The sequence below is a fragment of the Falco rusticolus genome, chromosome 7 (genome assembly GCF_015220075.1).
Source record: "Falco rusticolus isolate bFalRus1 chromosome 7, bFalRus1.pri, whole genome shotgun sequence".
NCBI lineage: Eukaryota > Metazoa > Chordata > Aves > Falconiformes > Falconidae > Falco > Falco rusticolus.
In genome coordinates, this window is record NC_051193.1 from 70,276,746 (window position 1) to 70,292,039 (window position 15,294).

Genomic DNA, 15,294 nt, shown 5'->3' on the forward strand with positions numbered 1-15,294 from the left:
CAGCTCTGTCAGTTCATTGACTTGGTGACAGCTGGTAGTGTCTGGGAGAGGTTCTTGCCTCAAGGTGCAGCCGTTCACTGTAGCAGAACTGTGTCTCATGGGATCTAGGATTAGAATAAAATACACACCTTCATTTTTTTTTTTTTCCCCTTTGTGCTCCCACCCAATTTTAGTTCTGAATTTCTGTAGCTGCTGAATAGTCAAATCCTTTCTTTGCAACTCTGAGGGCAGGGGAAAAAATGATAAGTCTAAGGGCTGTAATTTCCTGCTTCTGTTGCGAGCTCCTGATGATGAACCAGGAGGTGGGATAATTCTCTGAATTAAAATGGCATTTGTTAAGAGGAAGCCAGCTTTACTGCTGTCCTTTCTTTGTGAGTCAGGATTTGCAACTTCTTAAGGCTTGACAGATTTAGGAAATGAGGTTTTTGAGGCCTCGGAGATGGTGGTGTTCTTACTGATTTTTTTGAAGCCTGTTACTCTTGAAAAGCCTGAGTTGAGTTTCTCATGGCTGGAGGACATGCCCCTAATTTGTGCTGCCTTTTTAAAGGGGCCTTGATCAGCACAGTACCTATTAGCATGAGGGAAAACATAATGGGTCTGGCTGTGAGAGGAAACCGGAGATTTGTGGCCTGGGAAAGGGAGGTAGATTGGAGGTTGCCATTCTGGAGCCTTTAATAGCCAAGAAGCAGGAGAGGATATTCACTGCTGGTGGACCATCTGCTTTTTTGTCATGGGTCTCAAACAGAAATGTTCAGTGTCTAAATCTTAGAAAGCATGATGTGGGAGACCCAAGTTAAAGAGCAGGTTGACTTGAGAGCTGTGTCCATGCGGAGTCAAAGTGGTGAAGGGATTTTTCCTGGGCATTGACTGGGTAACAGGGAAGGACTGAATTGGGCTGGTTGGTGAGGTTGTAGTCCTTTGCCATCTTTGCTGAGGCTGTAGGGAAGGCTGCCCCTGGGTCTGACTTCTTCCCCCTACCAGAAACGGCAGCTGCAGGGGCTGGAGGGTGTTGACTTCTGAACAGCCGATTCCCGGGCAGTAAAGACGATTCCTGGGCAGTTAAGATGTCTCCCACAAGGGTGGTAACCTCATGTGTTGTTCCAGTTTGAACTGTCACTGCTCATGAACCGACACCCTCTACAGGCCTTTGTTCACTGCATTTTTGAGTGTAAGGAAGAATTCTGACCTGCAGTCAGCATTACCTTAAATAACAGAAGGCCTTTAGGCCTTTTGGGCGTTTGTTGGTTTGCTGGTTTTTTTTCCAGGCCCAGGGTTCTTGTTGTCTGTGGAGCAGGTGGATCGCTTGTCTGTGCTTCAGTTCTCCTGGAAGGGCAGATTCGTCATCTTCGGCAGTTGGTACCAGTACCCAAGCAGGGAAGAGCAACCAACCTTGTTGATCCCAGCTTTCTGCAGCCTTCCACTACAAACTCTTTTGGCCTGAAGTGGCTCATCCACGCACAGGAGAAGCCTGTTGTTTCTCTGAGGTTCCTCTTTGTTTGTGACCTGCCTCCTGTGAACTGGAAGATGGGAGCTATAATCTTCTGTTGCTCTTACTGCAAATTCCAGACTAGAACAAAATCGGATAATTCCTTAGGTTAAGTTTTCCAGTCAGCTCTCCCTAGAACATGTTTGGGGTTTTTTGTTTTGTTTTGTTTGATTGTTTTTTTTCGTACTTCCTTTCTTGCTTGTTATGGTTAGTTCTTCATCTACAAGTCTCCATAAGTCTGGGAGCAAACATTTAAGCTGGAAAGGAATGTCAAAAAAAAGTAAAAAAGAAGAAGGAAAAAAAAAGGGCTAAGTCCTGTGATACTCTAGTAATTTTTTGTTGGGTGGTTGTGCTGGAGAAGCAAACTTGATGACAGAAATAGGTATGCTGAAGATTATGCTGAAGCTTGGATTATTACTTTCTGAGAAATGACCCATGAGCAATTTTTGTGCTGCAGATGCTTTAGAACAGACTGACAGGGAGGAGGGGGTGGCAGGCACGTGTCTACTTTAAACACTTGGCAACCCCCCCTGTTTAGCTTCATCGGTTATGCGAGGCCAAATCTAACACAGTTACAGTATAGAACTAATGGGAGATACAGGGCAAATTAAACCTATGTGCAATCCATCAATTGTAGGATAAAAATAAACAGTACTCAGACAGAAGCCTTTGAGCAAGGAAGGGAGGGAGGCAGAGATGACATCTTTGGTATGTACATCTTGACTTACCCGCTCAGGCGAAACAGCCTCTGAGCTCAGGCTTCCGATTAAGTGACTGGGACAGCTGCCAAAACACCTACGTTTGCTAGCTGATGTGCTGCAGTGCATCGGTCCTGCAGGTTGATCTGGGAAAGACACGGAGTGATATCGAGGTTTGTTTGGGGCTCTTTCTTGAACAATGTCATAACAACGTGCTCTGCATCTTGTATGTCGAGATCTTAAAATAAATGTGATGGCGATGCTAAAACTGCCTGTTAAAGTGTTGTGCAAAAAGAGGGCCATCGGAGTTACGCCACTGAAGACCAGGCTGCCAAGGGAGCCGGCTTGTCTGACCTCGTGGGCTGCATACCACAATCTTTAAGGTATGTGCTGTATGGGCTCCGTGCCCTTTAGAGACAAGCAGAAGGGGCGTGGCTGACAGTAACTATAAAGAGAGAATTATTCGCTTGCAGGATGGAGCTGGGTTGAGGTGGGCATGCAGCAAGGTCCCTCTACACCCCTGCACTAGCCACCCTCAGGAGCCCTCCCGTGCCTAAGGCTCTGTGCCAGTGTGGATGTGCTAGCTATGTAGTGGCTCTAGCAAGTAAGACGCACTTCAACTACTCAAGCCGTGAGGACTGATTACAGTGGAGATTTTCCTGCTATACTATTTGATGAAAAACTAAATATTTGACTCCCACGAGAATGAACTCCAGAGCTCTGTATGTTCTTACGTTGTAACCAAAGGGAAGGTAACTTTTTTATTTTCAGATGTGTGAACACAGGATTGAATCTTATGTAGTGATGGCTACAGGGTAGAACTTGAAGGATTTCCGTTGCTGATCTTTGCATAAAAAGACTGTTTCAGTGCTGTCTCAGCCAAAGCAGCAAAAGCTGTCTCCACCTAAAAGTACTAGAGAACCATAGACTGAAACCAAATGAAAATGCTGTCCATTCCTATGAAAACATTGTTTGTGGGATTTGGCACTCCATTGGAGGCTAATGAAGCAAATAACTTAATCCAAAATCCATCTGTTTGAGAAACTAGTCTGAATCTAAACCAGAGCACAGGTTTCTGTAACAACAAAAAGTCGTCCAAACCTCCTAGCCAACTAGACTGCCACAAGTTATTGTGCAAAGTTGTTATGCTGGCAGATCAGTACCAAATGAAATGTGCAAAATCAAGTCAGACTCCTACCAAATACTGAAACGTGCAACTTTGAGTTGGATACAGGAGAACATCATAAATCAAATGGTAAATGCTTGGGAAAGAGAAGTAAAGGGAGAGACTGAGAAGGAAATCTCCTAATCTTTTGAGTAAAATATAGAAGAAGATTAGAGAGAGCAAGTAAACACCTACCTTACTAGAAATAAAACATTGTTCCTTGGAATATTTTAATTTCTATTGTTGAATTCCATGCCATGTAGCCTTCTCTGTTGAAACCTATGTGGAGGCAGGCGCTTCATATGTTGAATCCACTTCTGGGAGAAACTCAAGTGTGCCGTCTCTTACATGTGGGTAACACTTGCAGAGCTTGTTTTGCCAATAAAAGTGTCTTTGAATTGACTGTGGTGGGATGTGGTGCAAGTTCTGATGCAACATGAGGCTCTTTGTAAGTGCAGATTTTGATGAGAACTCATCTCTAAAATCTCTGGTAATTTTGTTTTCTTGTTGCTGTTGTGAATTGGCTTCTTCCTTTCTGTGGTCCATTGTTGTATGGTTGATGTTTGAAAATGAAATGTGTTCCATCTGGTTAAGATATTTGATTTATCCTTCGAGGCCTGAACTGCTGCTTTTGCTAGTAGGAAATAAACAATGTTCCAACTGTCCCTAATTATCACCCATTTGCCTTCCTGCAGATCCATGGCTCTTGCAAGGGCACTAGAAGAAATAACTTATGGATCATGAATTGCATTTTTCCTCTCCTCTATTTCTTCATCTCTGTCAACGTAGTCCTCTCCTCCGGTTTCAGCTTTGTAAATTAAATATGCTGCTTGGAATGATTAAACGATGGGCTGGTCAGTGGGGATGTGGCTTGCTTTAGGTGACATTAGGAATGTAACTGCAAATGACTTCAAAGGGCATGTTACTGATTTGGAGTAAGGTTTAATATAGTCTTCCTTTATGAGAAACATTGTCTTCAAAATACAGTTTTAGAGTAATATAAAGCCCGTGGTGTGGGATATCAGAATGAGGGGAATTTTTGTTCCTGCTGCCTTTTGCTTTCAGTAAATTTGGTATCCCTCTGAGAGAGGGAATTTTTTTTTTTTTTTTTGGTGGGGGTGCTAGGATGTTGTCACTGCTGAGGATTTTTCTCTGCCCGCAATATTTGCGGCTTGGCCTCTAGCTGCAGGGCTTCCTTGACCCACAGGATGTGGTTTCTTGTTGTACCTAATCCAGTGTAAGTGTGGGATGCCCCACAAGAGCAGCCTTGCCCCTTATCCCTTTGGTAAGTCTGTGTGTATGCCTGCTGGATTGATCTGGTGCAGAACTGACCTGCAAAATGGTGAAACCAGTGGGTTGTGTGGTGTTGGCGAGCAAAGAAGAGAGTTGCTTTGCAGTGAGCTGATCGGTATAGAGCTGATGGAAAGATGGAGGGAAGCAAGACCAACCTTTTTTTGGCACTGGCTTGCTACTACTTCACTTTGCCTTAATGGTAATTTGGAAGAGCTTTCCCTGAAAACAGGGGAAGGTGAGAATTCAAGCCCAAGATTTAGTTTCTATGGCTCGTGAAAGCATAGGCCTTTTTATTGTATTGTACTTGTTTTACACAGTCTTAATGCTGTATTAGCTTCAAAGTGTGGTGAAAGATCAACCTGTAGATGTTGCAGCGGTTGCAGTACGTCGGTGGTGCCCGTTGTGGTGGAAGCTTCTATTCATTACGACTGGAAGCAAAGACCTACTGTGTTGTTTTGCTTGGGCTAATGCAGGCTCATGTTCTGAGTTGTTGCCAGAGAAATTGTCAATCTAAACATGAAAAGCTTCATCCTCTTGCTGTAGTGTGTTGACTCTTCTTCCTTCATCTTGCCTTTTAAATGGCTGATGTCAAAAAACCCCCTCTTTGCTAGACCCTTACTCGCAGAATCTGGATCGAAATTCTGCTTGCTCTCCCCACCCCTCTCCGCTGATGCAGTGGTGTGTCATGGTGTGTCGAGCCTGGCCTGGGTATGGACACAAAAGGAGGCATAATCCCACCCTTCTCCAGAGTTGATGCAGAAATGGCAATGCTAATGCCTGTTTAGTCAAAGGAAGATGGAGCTAGCTGTTTGGAAACATCACCTGCCCAAATGGCCATTCCCGTTCTCCCTGAATGAATATGTGGCAGGCTGAAGGGGAAGATCTACGTGGGTTGAATCTCACACATGAATTGTCAATTGGATCATGTAAAGATTCGCTCTGATGGAAATCAGAGCTTCACAGCATTACATGCAGTGTGTGCATTTAATGACAGTCCCTACTCTGAAGAGTTCGTAATTTCTGCATGCAATAAATTGACAGATGTATCGAATAACGAGAAAAAACCACAACGAAATGCTGATCAATGCAGTAAATAGAGGCTCCACTTAAATGCATTGCCTTTTAGTCTGTATGTTGATACTCCTTGTCCTGTCCTCTCCATCCCCAAAATATCTTTGTTGAAGCTTCCTTTCTCTAATCTTTCCCCACCCCCTGCTCCTTGGCATGCTGCATGCAACATTATCACAGTTAAATAGACACATTTGTTGTGTCTGGGGTCTGATTTCTGGGAGAGTGAAAATTCTTCTCAGCTGTGGGAAGACAGAAGAGGATCTAGTTGCTCATTTTGTCCTAGATAGTGCGTGTTTCTGTTATCTGCCAGCATGTTCAATAAATGGTTAGCGTTAGTCTGAGGAGTATCATATCTGCACGCAGCTCACAAAGATCTTTTTTGCATCCATGACTCTTCCACCCTTTCCCCTATCCTGACTGTAGCAGCTCTTAGGATGGATCGCAAATGGATATCTCGCCATGTAACCACAAAGGTTAAGAAATCTGAGAACAGAAGCGTAACTTGGACTTGGTTAGGAATCCAAGTGTTAAACCCTGGATTCCTGACTTGGGACAGTTTAGCTGTGGTCAGCTTTAAATAATAATTACTGAATGTTCCTTTCTGTAGCAGCAAGCTAAATTACTGGGTAGAATTCCGTAAATACGTAATGGGCTTCAGTGGCTGCATTTACCCAGTAGCTTAAGTGTTTTCCCCCATAACCTTTGGAGATCATCTGTACAGAACTTAACTTGGGAGTGCCCTCTGTGCATGCTGTGATATAAAGGTTCCCTATGATGCTTGGGCCAGGTGTGTTAATGGCTAGGTCGTTTTTGGTTGGGGTTTATTTTGGGGTTTTTTGTTAGTTTTGTTTTTCTATTTTCTTTCCTCTAAGGATAGTTGACAACTTGATTTTGGAGTCTACAGGATTTTTTCTTGCAAGGGTAAAAAAACTGAACCATGATGACTGGTTGCCTAAGAGCCAGTGTTTTTCTGTATACTGAAGTCAGTGGCTTTTCCCCAATTAGAATGTTACATTTTTAAACATTTACTGTGCTCCAGTGTAGAATGATCTAATTCACCTAGTTTATTCCTTTTCATAAGGATTTTCAGCACAGCAGCATGCGTATCTTACTTCTAAATGTAGAAACACTTGGTAAACTGACTGTAAGAAGAAAACAACTCTTGAGCCACTGTAGTAAATATATCTGTAAAGCCTTAAACAGGAAATGCACCCAGCTTCTTGTCGGCTTGGCCCTGAGGCCATGGTTCTGCAAGCAGTGAAGCAAAGGGAGGAATCAAACCGAACTGGGTGAGGAGGAGGAGTAGGAGTTGGAAGACCTTCGAATTTGCTTCTTTTTGCTGCTCATCACCCGCTGGACCACTTTTCCTGATCTGTTTTTTTACCAGGCTGCACAAGGCTGTGCCAGCTTATGGGGGTCATGGGACTGGGAGTAGGGGAAGGAGGGCTGGGAGCTCTTTAAGCTAGCGCTGTTGATGACTATGAAACCGCAGTCTTGGAAGTTTCTTCCTCATTTTGAGCGAGTATCAGTTTGGAGGACCTGGGAGCTGTGTTATCACTTAAACAGTCGGATCAAGGCTGCTTCTTGTCCTTTGCTTATTGTGCACAGAAGAGGGTTTGTTTTGGGAGGTTATCTGGCAAAGAAATCAAGAAACCGGGTTATAGCGTGAAGGGCAGAAGATTAGATCTTCCCCATGGAAAACAGTCATGCTTTTCTGAGGACTTGATACCTAAATCATCTTGTATGTATTTCAGTTTGCCAAGTGTTTGTGTACTTATAAGGAGGGACATGGGAACGATTTCCAGAATGCTGTTGCTATGTGTAATTCCATGTTTTCTGATGGTGTACAATAAAAAAATGGAGGGAGGGGACTAAACCTCTAAAGAAGCACACTTCTTGGAATCTGGCATTAATGGACCATATTCAACCTCGGGATAAAGCACCAGGAAATGGGAAAGCTAACTGAGCTCAGCCTCTGAGGTTGAGATGTATGCTATCATGACTGTAATGGTGCGTAGCTTAGTGGTGTGCTGTGACTTCAGTAGATCTGATCTTGACTCATCAAGGCTTGTTGGCTGAAGGTCCAAATGTACCAGATGTTCTTACTTAGAAAATGATCTGTAGGAATAAATGTTATGTTCGTACAGTGTCTGGGAATGGCAGTGTAAGGTACCAGAAATATTTAGCAAATTTAGTCAAGATACAAACTGCACACTAAGGCCTTTTTCCCCACCACAGAAGTACTTTTTTTTTTTTTTTTTCCTGACTGAAAAAAGTAATTTTACTGCAAAACCATTAAAATGGATCACTACATAACTCTTCCACTTTGGAGAGGAAAAAAGTCTGTGTCCAACTGAGGAAAAAAAAACTCATCACAACAACTTCCCAGGATCTTCTCAAGGTACATTGTAATTACTGGAGATAAAATTCTGCTACAAATAGAAGTAACTAGATGAGTAGCCCTGCGTTCTGCCACATCTTTACTACTATCCAGTCATTTTAGGTAGCATTTATAGCACTGATGGGCTTGGGCCATTCTTTGATCAGCGGAAGTGCTCTATACTCGGCTGAATAACATCACTTTTTGCAATGCCCGCAAATTGCCTCAAAAGCTTGATTCAACTTGATTTGTCATTGTATCCTACTCCCCAAAGTACAGTGGAATAACAGAAAGAAAATACCTCTTGAGTCATTGCAGTAAATGTATCTCTAAGACTGAATGGAAGACACCACGCTGTCTTTTCATGGTCGGGTTTTTTTTGCCCTGAGATCATGGTTCTAACGAAAGGCAGTATGCCTGTATGTAGGGTGAACTTTTCCTCTGTAGGCAGAAGAGTTTAAAAGGCTTTCAAAAACCATCAAACATTCTTCTTCCAGGGCTGAATGATGTGTCCACTGAAATGATTTTGGGCTTTATGAAGAATCTGTGTCTTTCATTTAGATGTGCACTTCAGATCCTGGAACTTGGTCCAGAAGTAGTATCAGAAGATAGTTCTTAATAATATTTGTTAATACAGGCTCTTCTTCTGAGAAAAATCTGCAGGCATCTTTAGCCTGCTTTTGTGTGGAAGCAATGGATATTTCAATATGTGTGCATATCTTCACACACAAAAAACTGGTCCCAGAGAATAAAAGTTTCATGAAAATAGGCAGCACAATAAAGGGAAGGCACCACAGAAGCGACTTGGCTGTGGGTGAAGATTTCTTGTGAGTTTGCATTTTGTTAGACATGAAAGAATCCCCTCCCTCTATTTGGCAACAGATGCACCAAAATAGACTATTAAGAGATGAATCCATCCGAAACTGGCTTTGTTAGTTCTGCTTTTCATGTAGCTATTGAGATTAATCAGGTGTGCAAGTTGGAGTCGTGCTGGACATAAGCCTATTTCCAGGTTCCCAAGCAGTGGCAGTGGTCCAAGCGGTGAGTTCACCAAGCTCAGGAGATACTTAGTCTTCTCTCCCTCGTTAGGAGGCAGAAGTCTTCAATGAGCATTAATTGGGTTGCACTTTAGGACTGCTCAAAAGCTTTGGCTGGTTTGGGATGTGGCTGCTTGGCTGCAGAGTGATATTTCTGGCAAGAAGTGTGTTAAACTTGTGTTCTGAGCTAACTGGCTGCTGGCTGGTTCCCAGATATGAATGAGAGGTTTGGGGTGGGGTGGGTTTTGGTTTTGTTTTGTTTAAACTTGTGATATTTTTGGACTGGATTTTGTCTGTTAAGGTTCTGATATTGTGCTCATCCCCAGTTTAAGGGTCTGTGGGAAGCTGTGGTCTCTTGTGCAACAAGAAATTTTAACTAGGATATCTGAAATAATTACTGCTCTCAGTAATCTGCCCAGTACCTCTGAATGGCTGAGTAAGAGTTAGAATATTGCTGAATGTCACAATTTACAGCCTGGCAACTTCCATTTATTTTAGCATGCTGGATTATAAACTGGTGCTTTAGGAGCTGCACGCAATTGTCCTGAGATAATATCTTGCCAGATAAGATCCTCTGGATTGCTGGGTCTGGTCTGATTGAACTGGAAGGAGGCTGCAGGCATGATGATTTTTTCCCACCGAAAACTCAAATCTCGTGGCCTTCAGGCTGTGTTACAGTGCCTGTGTGCCTCAGCCTTAGCCTGGCCAGGGTAGACGCCAGCTGAAGGGCTTTTGCTGAGGGCAGGGAAAGGAAGGGAAGGTGTCCTATGTGCTCCCAAACCTCCTCAGCGTCTTGGAGCATGAGGCATGTTTTATAATGCAAGTTGAACCAGTTTTGATGGTCTTTCCTAATTAGTTACATCAGAAAGGCCAAGGATCTTTACTTCTTTTACTGATTTTTTTTTTCTCTTTCTTTTTTCCTGCCTTTTTTTTTTTCTTCTCCCCTTTTGTCTTGCTTTCAGTTCACCCATCTGCATCTGGTCTTGCCCAGGCAGCTGCAGCTCTATTTGTATGTTCCCTGGGGGAGCTCTGGTTCTCCTTTAAGATCTCCTGTTGCTTTGGGAATTCACCTTTTAGACATGGTGCTTCATTAGCCTCTCTCATTTATTTAGTACTGTGAGAAAAGATTTCCCCTCCCAAAAAGCAGAAGAACGAGTTTCCAGCAGTATATGCTTGGGAGAAGAGTGTCTCTATGTAAATAGAGCAGGTTTAAAAGCCTCCCGCTATTGGCAAAGGAGCGGCTGGGGAGTTTTTGAAGGAATATTGTTCGACCGAGTTGGCACTGGGATGCCCTTAGGAGGCGAGGGATGAAGAACCCCCTGCTCTTCCTTGCCCGGGGAAGGCTTGCTTGCCGGCGTGCCGCCATGCTGCCCCTATGCACCATTGCCTCTCAGCCTCAGCACAGTCACTCCTTTTTGTTGCTGCTCGTTAAGCAAAAAGAGCCATTTGGGGGATTTTTTTGACCGTGGGGTCCTGCCTTTCCTCGTTTGCCGCCACTCTCCCCTGCCGGGCGTTGTGGGAGAGTCATCCCCTCTGCAGGCGGTGGTGGGAACGGCCCCGGCCTCACTTATCACCAGTGACAAATCAATGGCAGCCTTCAGAAAGCTGGCCCCAGGATCCCCGCTCGCCCAGCTCTGGAGCAGTGGGAGGCTTCCCTGGCGGATAAAGGACTCCTTGCAGCCCTGACTTGTTGCCTTAAATCTAACTGAGGAAACCTTTTCATTCTTTTCGGCAGCGGCCCCTTCCCCTCTCGATTTGTCTTGGGGAAGGTGGCGGCTGGTGGGAGGGGGGGAGAGATGGGAGTGGGGGAGCATTGGGGTTTGTAACCATTTTTTCTGTTTCCTTTTCACAACGGTCTGGCTAGTGCATGCAGAGCTGGGCTCACAAAGCCTCCCCGAAGCGCCCGGAGTCCCGCAGGGCTCCTCACAGTGCAAGTTTGCTGTGTGTATTCCTACGAACAATACAGCTGGGCCCAGCAACGGGCTCCAGCTTTGGGCAAATATTTCCACAGCTCTTCCTTAATCGCTTTTGAGGGGAGGAGGGTGAGATTGGTTTGAGAGGTGGGAGGGGGAAAGAAAATTTGTATATGCAAGGGAGACAAAAATAGAGATGGGTGGAGGGATTTATCTCTGGCTTCTGCGGTCCAGGCTTCTAAAGGGAGCCTTTGTCAGCATTCAGCCTCCATGCTAAAGCTAGAGAGGGTTTGGGGAGCATCAGTGTTGGATCTGAGGGAGGAGGGAGATTTAGGCAGACCATAATGGTTTGGGCTCATCCAGTCTCCTTTTTTTTGTTTTTCTTTTAGTAGGAGGCATTAGCTGACAAGCCCCTTCTGGGTGGTTTCATCCAAAGCGTTGGGGGTAGGCTGAAAGCATGGCCTTTTCTTGTGCTAAGTATGTCTAGCTTATTTCTGCTTAACTGTTCTGTATGGTTTTATGCTTGACTTCGTGTTCCCTCTACTACCTGTGAATTATCTCTCAATTTCTAGTTTATTTGATCTGGTTCCCAGCTCCAGATGTGGAGGAAGTCAGAGAAGTGATGTCTCTTTAAAGCAAACTGTTGCAGCTTGACTGTCTGATAGGTTTTGGCCTTGGGAGTTCCTTGAGCCCCATTACTGTAGTCCTCGGATAGTCAGGTAAGCTCCTGTCTATGTGCTGGTTCTGTCCCCCGTTTCTAAAGCTGCAGCGGAGATACCTAACCATCATGAAACTGTGTGATTGTGTCAAGAAGTAATCATTCAAGCTACATTTCTCTGTAGCGTTACAAGGAAAAAGTAACCAGGCCACCTCCTTTAAACATTCCTTTCCATCCCTGCAGGGCTGGCAGCAAGCATGGCACACCCATAGCGTGGGGCTAAATTCTTGCATCGGCTGAGCTTGTGTTGCACACATGATTTGCTGTGTATTAAAGATTCAAATGTCATCTTAGACCTGACGGTGGTGTTATAGTAGGAATGATGCCAGAAGCATAATCCTTGTTCCAGATCTATCAAGTCAGAAATTTGGGCAGGAGATGCCTACCTGTGTCAGCACTCTCCCGGAGCAGGGAATGCTCTTGCTCTAAGGTCATTGTTCCACCGATGCTGAGCGTCACAAGGGGCTGTGTGTGTGGAGACTGGACTTCCTGAACTCTCCGGCCAAGGCCTGGTTCATCTTCCATTGCCAGTCAGTTAAATTCCAGCAAAATTTCCAAACTGAATCCAGTCTCCAAGCAATTGGCAGAATTCAATAAGTAAAGGCTTACCCTGGGTCAGGTTGTGGGAAAATACGCAGGAAGGCAAGACTGCTGTGCTGTTGTAAAGCTCACAGTAGAGTTCTTTGCATGGATGTAGCCAATGCTTTTAAATAAGGGACATCCTTGCCTCTCATATGGAGGTGAGGGTGCAGGAAGAAATTACTAATACGCCAAATGAAGACGTGAATGTACATAACTGTCTTGATGGAGAATTTCAGGCATCCTTATCCTTGCTGGCATCTGGTGACAACCCCTTTCTTCTATATTCGTTGTACAGTATTTGTAGAAGCATTCTATCCTTATAGCATGACAACTACATGTGAGGCAAGGTTTGTAGGGAGAGAGAACAACTTTAGTTAGACCAACTAATACGGCTGGAAAAACAGACAAGCTTTTGGGAGCAGTTTCTCCTGAGAACTAAATTAGAAGCTGAGGTTTTTAAATGAAGTGCAAGTTCAGAACTGTTGCTTTGAGTTCAGCTTGGCTGTGTTGGTGAATTAGAAATTCAAGGGGAGGTTCCTGATACCTCTAGAGCAGAAGGAGGATGGTGTGTGGGAAAGGGCTGGTTGCTATAGAGGCCAAGTCTACCTCAGTCCCTACCTGATTTTCTCCTTCTTTTTGGTTGATTAAAGTTTGACCAATTTCTAACTTTCCAGGCTCAAACTTGAAGGAGAGAGAAAAGAGTTTCTGCTTAAAACTCTATGAAACTTCAATTAGAAATGATTCACTGAGTTTGGAGAATAAGGATAGAGAGAAAATGCACCACCCTCACCACCCCGCCCATGTCGAAAATCTTGCCAGAAAAGCTTGAGAAGGTTTGTTAAGCCTCCCATGCTCCAGAAATACAAAAAAACCAGAAGGGGCTTAAAGGTTCTTTGGTGTCTCTGAAATTCACTCGTGCATGGTGGAGTTGTAAATATTTGAAAATTGGTATTTGTATGTGCTGAGTAAGAGTTAGAAAGCCTGTCAGCCAAAGCCTCCTTGACTCTTTCTGTGATGGACGTTGACGATCCAGTGGCAGGCGTGGGTTGAACAGGAGCTCTGCTCCAGTTATTCCCCCAAGCGGAGGGCTGCGGGGGAACTGTAGCCTAGATAACGCCTCCTGAGGGGCTGCCCTCTGGGCTGGGGGGTCCTTCGCTGCCCTGCAGGCCATGAGAAGGAGAAGGCATCTACAGTAGGCTAGTTCTGTGTGATAGGATGCAGAATTGAAGACTATATAATGCAAGAAATAACATGGAGTCCCCTATGGAGCTGAGTCTGTCATCCCATAAGGCTGTAGAGTGGGTGTGCCAAAACATTGCAGCTGTGTGATGCCGGATACTGAACGATACATCCTGTCTGCCTGTTCACATTTTTCCAGGTAATAATGAAGGGTTAACTTATTGCTCGCTCTTTTCCATCTGGATCACTTAGCTGCACTTTTTACATCAGCTTGCACCTGGCTCAAACTTGAGTATGTGTACTCAGTGGGAATAGAGAGAAAGGTGACTTGTTTGCACCTGATTTGGATCATGTTTGAATTTCTGGGCATGGCGGGGTGTGTGTGTGTCGAAAAAAGAGAAAAGTTTAGGATGAAAGAATAGCAGAAGAGATTTGGATTCTTCTTTACAAAGAAGTAAAGCAGCTTGCTGAAAAAAAATGGGATGAGGGAATGGGTAGATGGAAGGAGGGTGCTGGGTACCAGGTGTGAGGTGGGACACTGCCTTGTGCTCCCTTTTCCTACGTCTACCCTGTCCCTCTTGCTCCCAAGTCCCACTTCTCTGTAGTGGCTCACCCACAAAGCAGCTTGTGTCTTTCAGGTTCTTTTCTGTTGCCTGTCCTTTTTCTTAGAAAGTTTGAGAGGCCTGAGGCTGACCTGTTTGGCACAGTGTTTTACTTTCGTACCACCTGTGTTGCTCCCCTTCCCTTCTGCGGTGTTTTACAAGCATCCAACACTTCTGCAGACCATTCCTTGGCTCTCCAGGTTGGACACCCAGGAACAGAGGTTTCTGGCTTGGGACTCTGGCTGTCTGAGACCTATAAAATGGAGCTGATGAAACCATTCACAGCAGTAAGACGTGAAGACAAATGAATCTGTGTTTATGGACTGCTTGACTGTTACGGTGATGAATACCATATAATAATTTTATATTCAGTTCAGACTTTGTAGTGCAAGTAATGTGGGGACTGTGTGGTGTCATAAAGTGCAGAAGGGGCCTGTTAAAAGCTGTGCAGGTGAATTTAATTCTAGGATTTCATTAAAACTTTTTTAACTTGCTTATAATAGATTTTAAATGTCCTGTGTAATCAATAGCAGCTGGATTTGTTTTCTTCTGAAGCATACTGTATAAGATACTGTCTTTCCCAGGCTGTTGCTCAGTTCTGCGTACCAGGAAGCGACCCTTTTAAATGTACACCTGTTAAAGTAAATTTACTAAAAACTTACAGGTTCTGTAACACTAGACCCGGTCCCTCATTTCCCTACAACGGACAGCAAGCTCGTGTTGGGAAGTCACGTGTGTCTCTTAGTGTGCTATTTACTGCTGCCTCTGTGGTTAACCTGTTCCTCATGGACCATTCAGTGGTGCCTAACTTTTTACACTGACACATTTCCTGCTTTGGGGAGTATATATTTATGTGAGTGTGTGTGAATATATTATAATATTTTCCTTGGAGTTGTCCCATAGCATTTCCCTCTTGTTCCTGCTCCTTCAGGAAGAGGAGACCCAAGTCTCTCGTAACACAGCGCCAGCAGCCTCTTTTGACCCATTCCCTGGTGAATGAGAAAGTCGAGTAAAGGCCACAGGTCTGCACGTGAAAAACACAGGGAACATGAGTTGAGATCCATGTTAATTCCCCCCCGGAAACTGCCTCTCTGTAATTACAGTTCCAACATCCTGCAGAAGAAAAGGGCCCTGTCCCCCCTACAGCCCCCCTGGCAAATTCGATGCTCC

General features: G+C 44.4%; 1 protein-coding gene across 3 annotated transcripts in view; it reads left to right on the plus strand.

Moving 5' to 3' along the window:
* LRP4 (LDL receptor related protein 4) overlaps window positions 1-15,294 on the plus strand; it is an 83,401-nt gene that overhangs the window by 7,584 nt on the left and 60,523 nt on the right. The window lies entirely within an intron of this gene.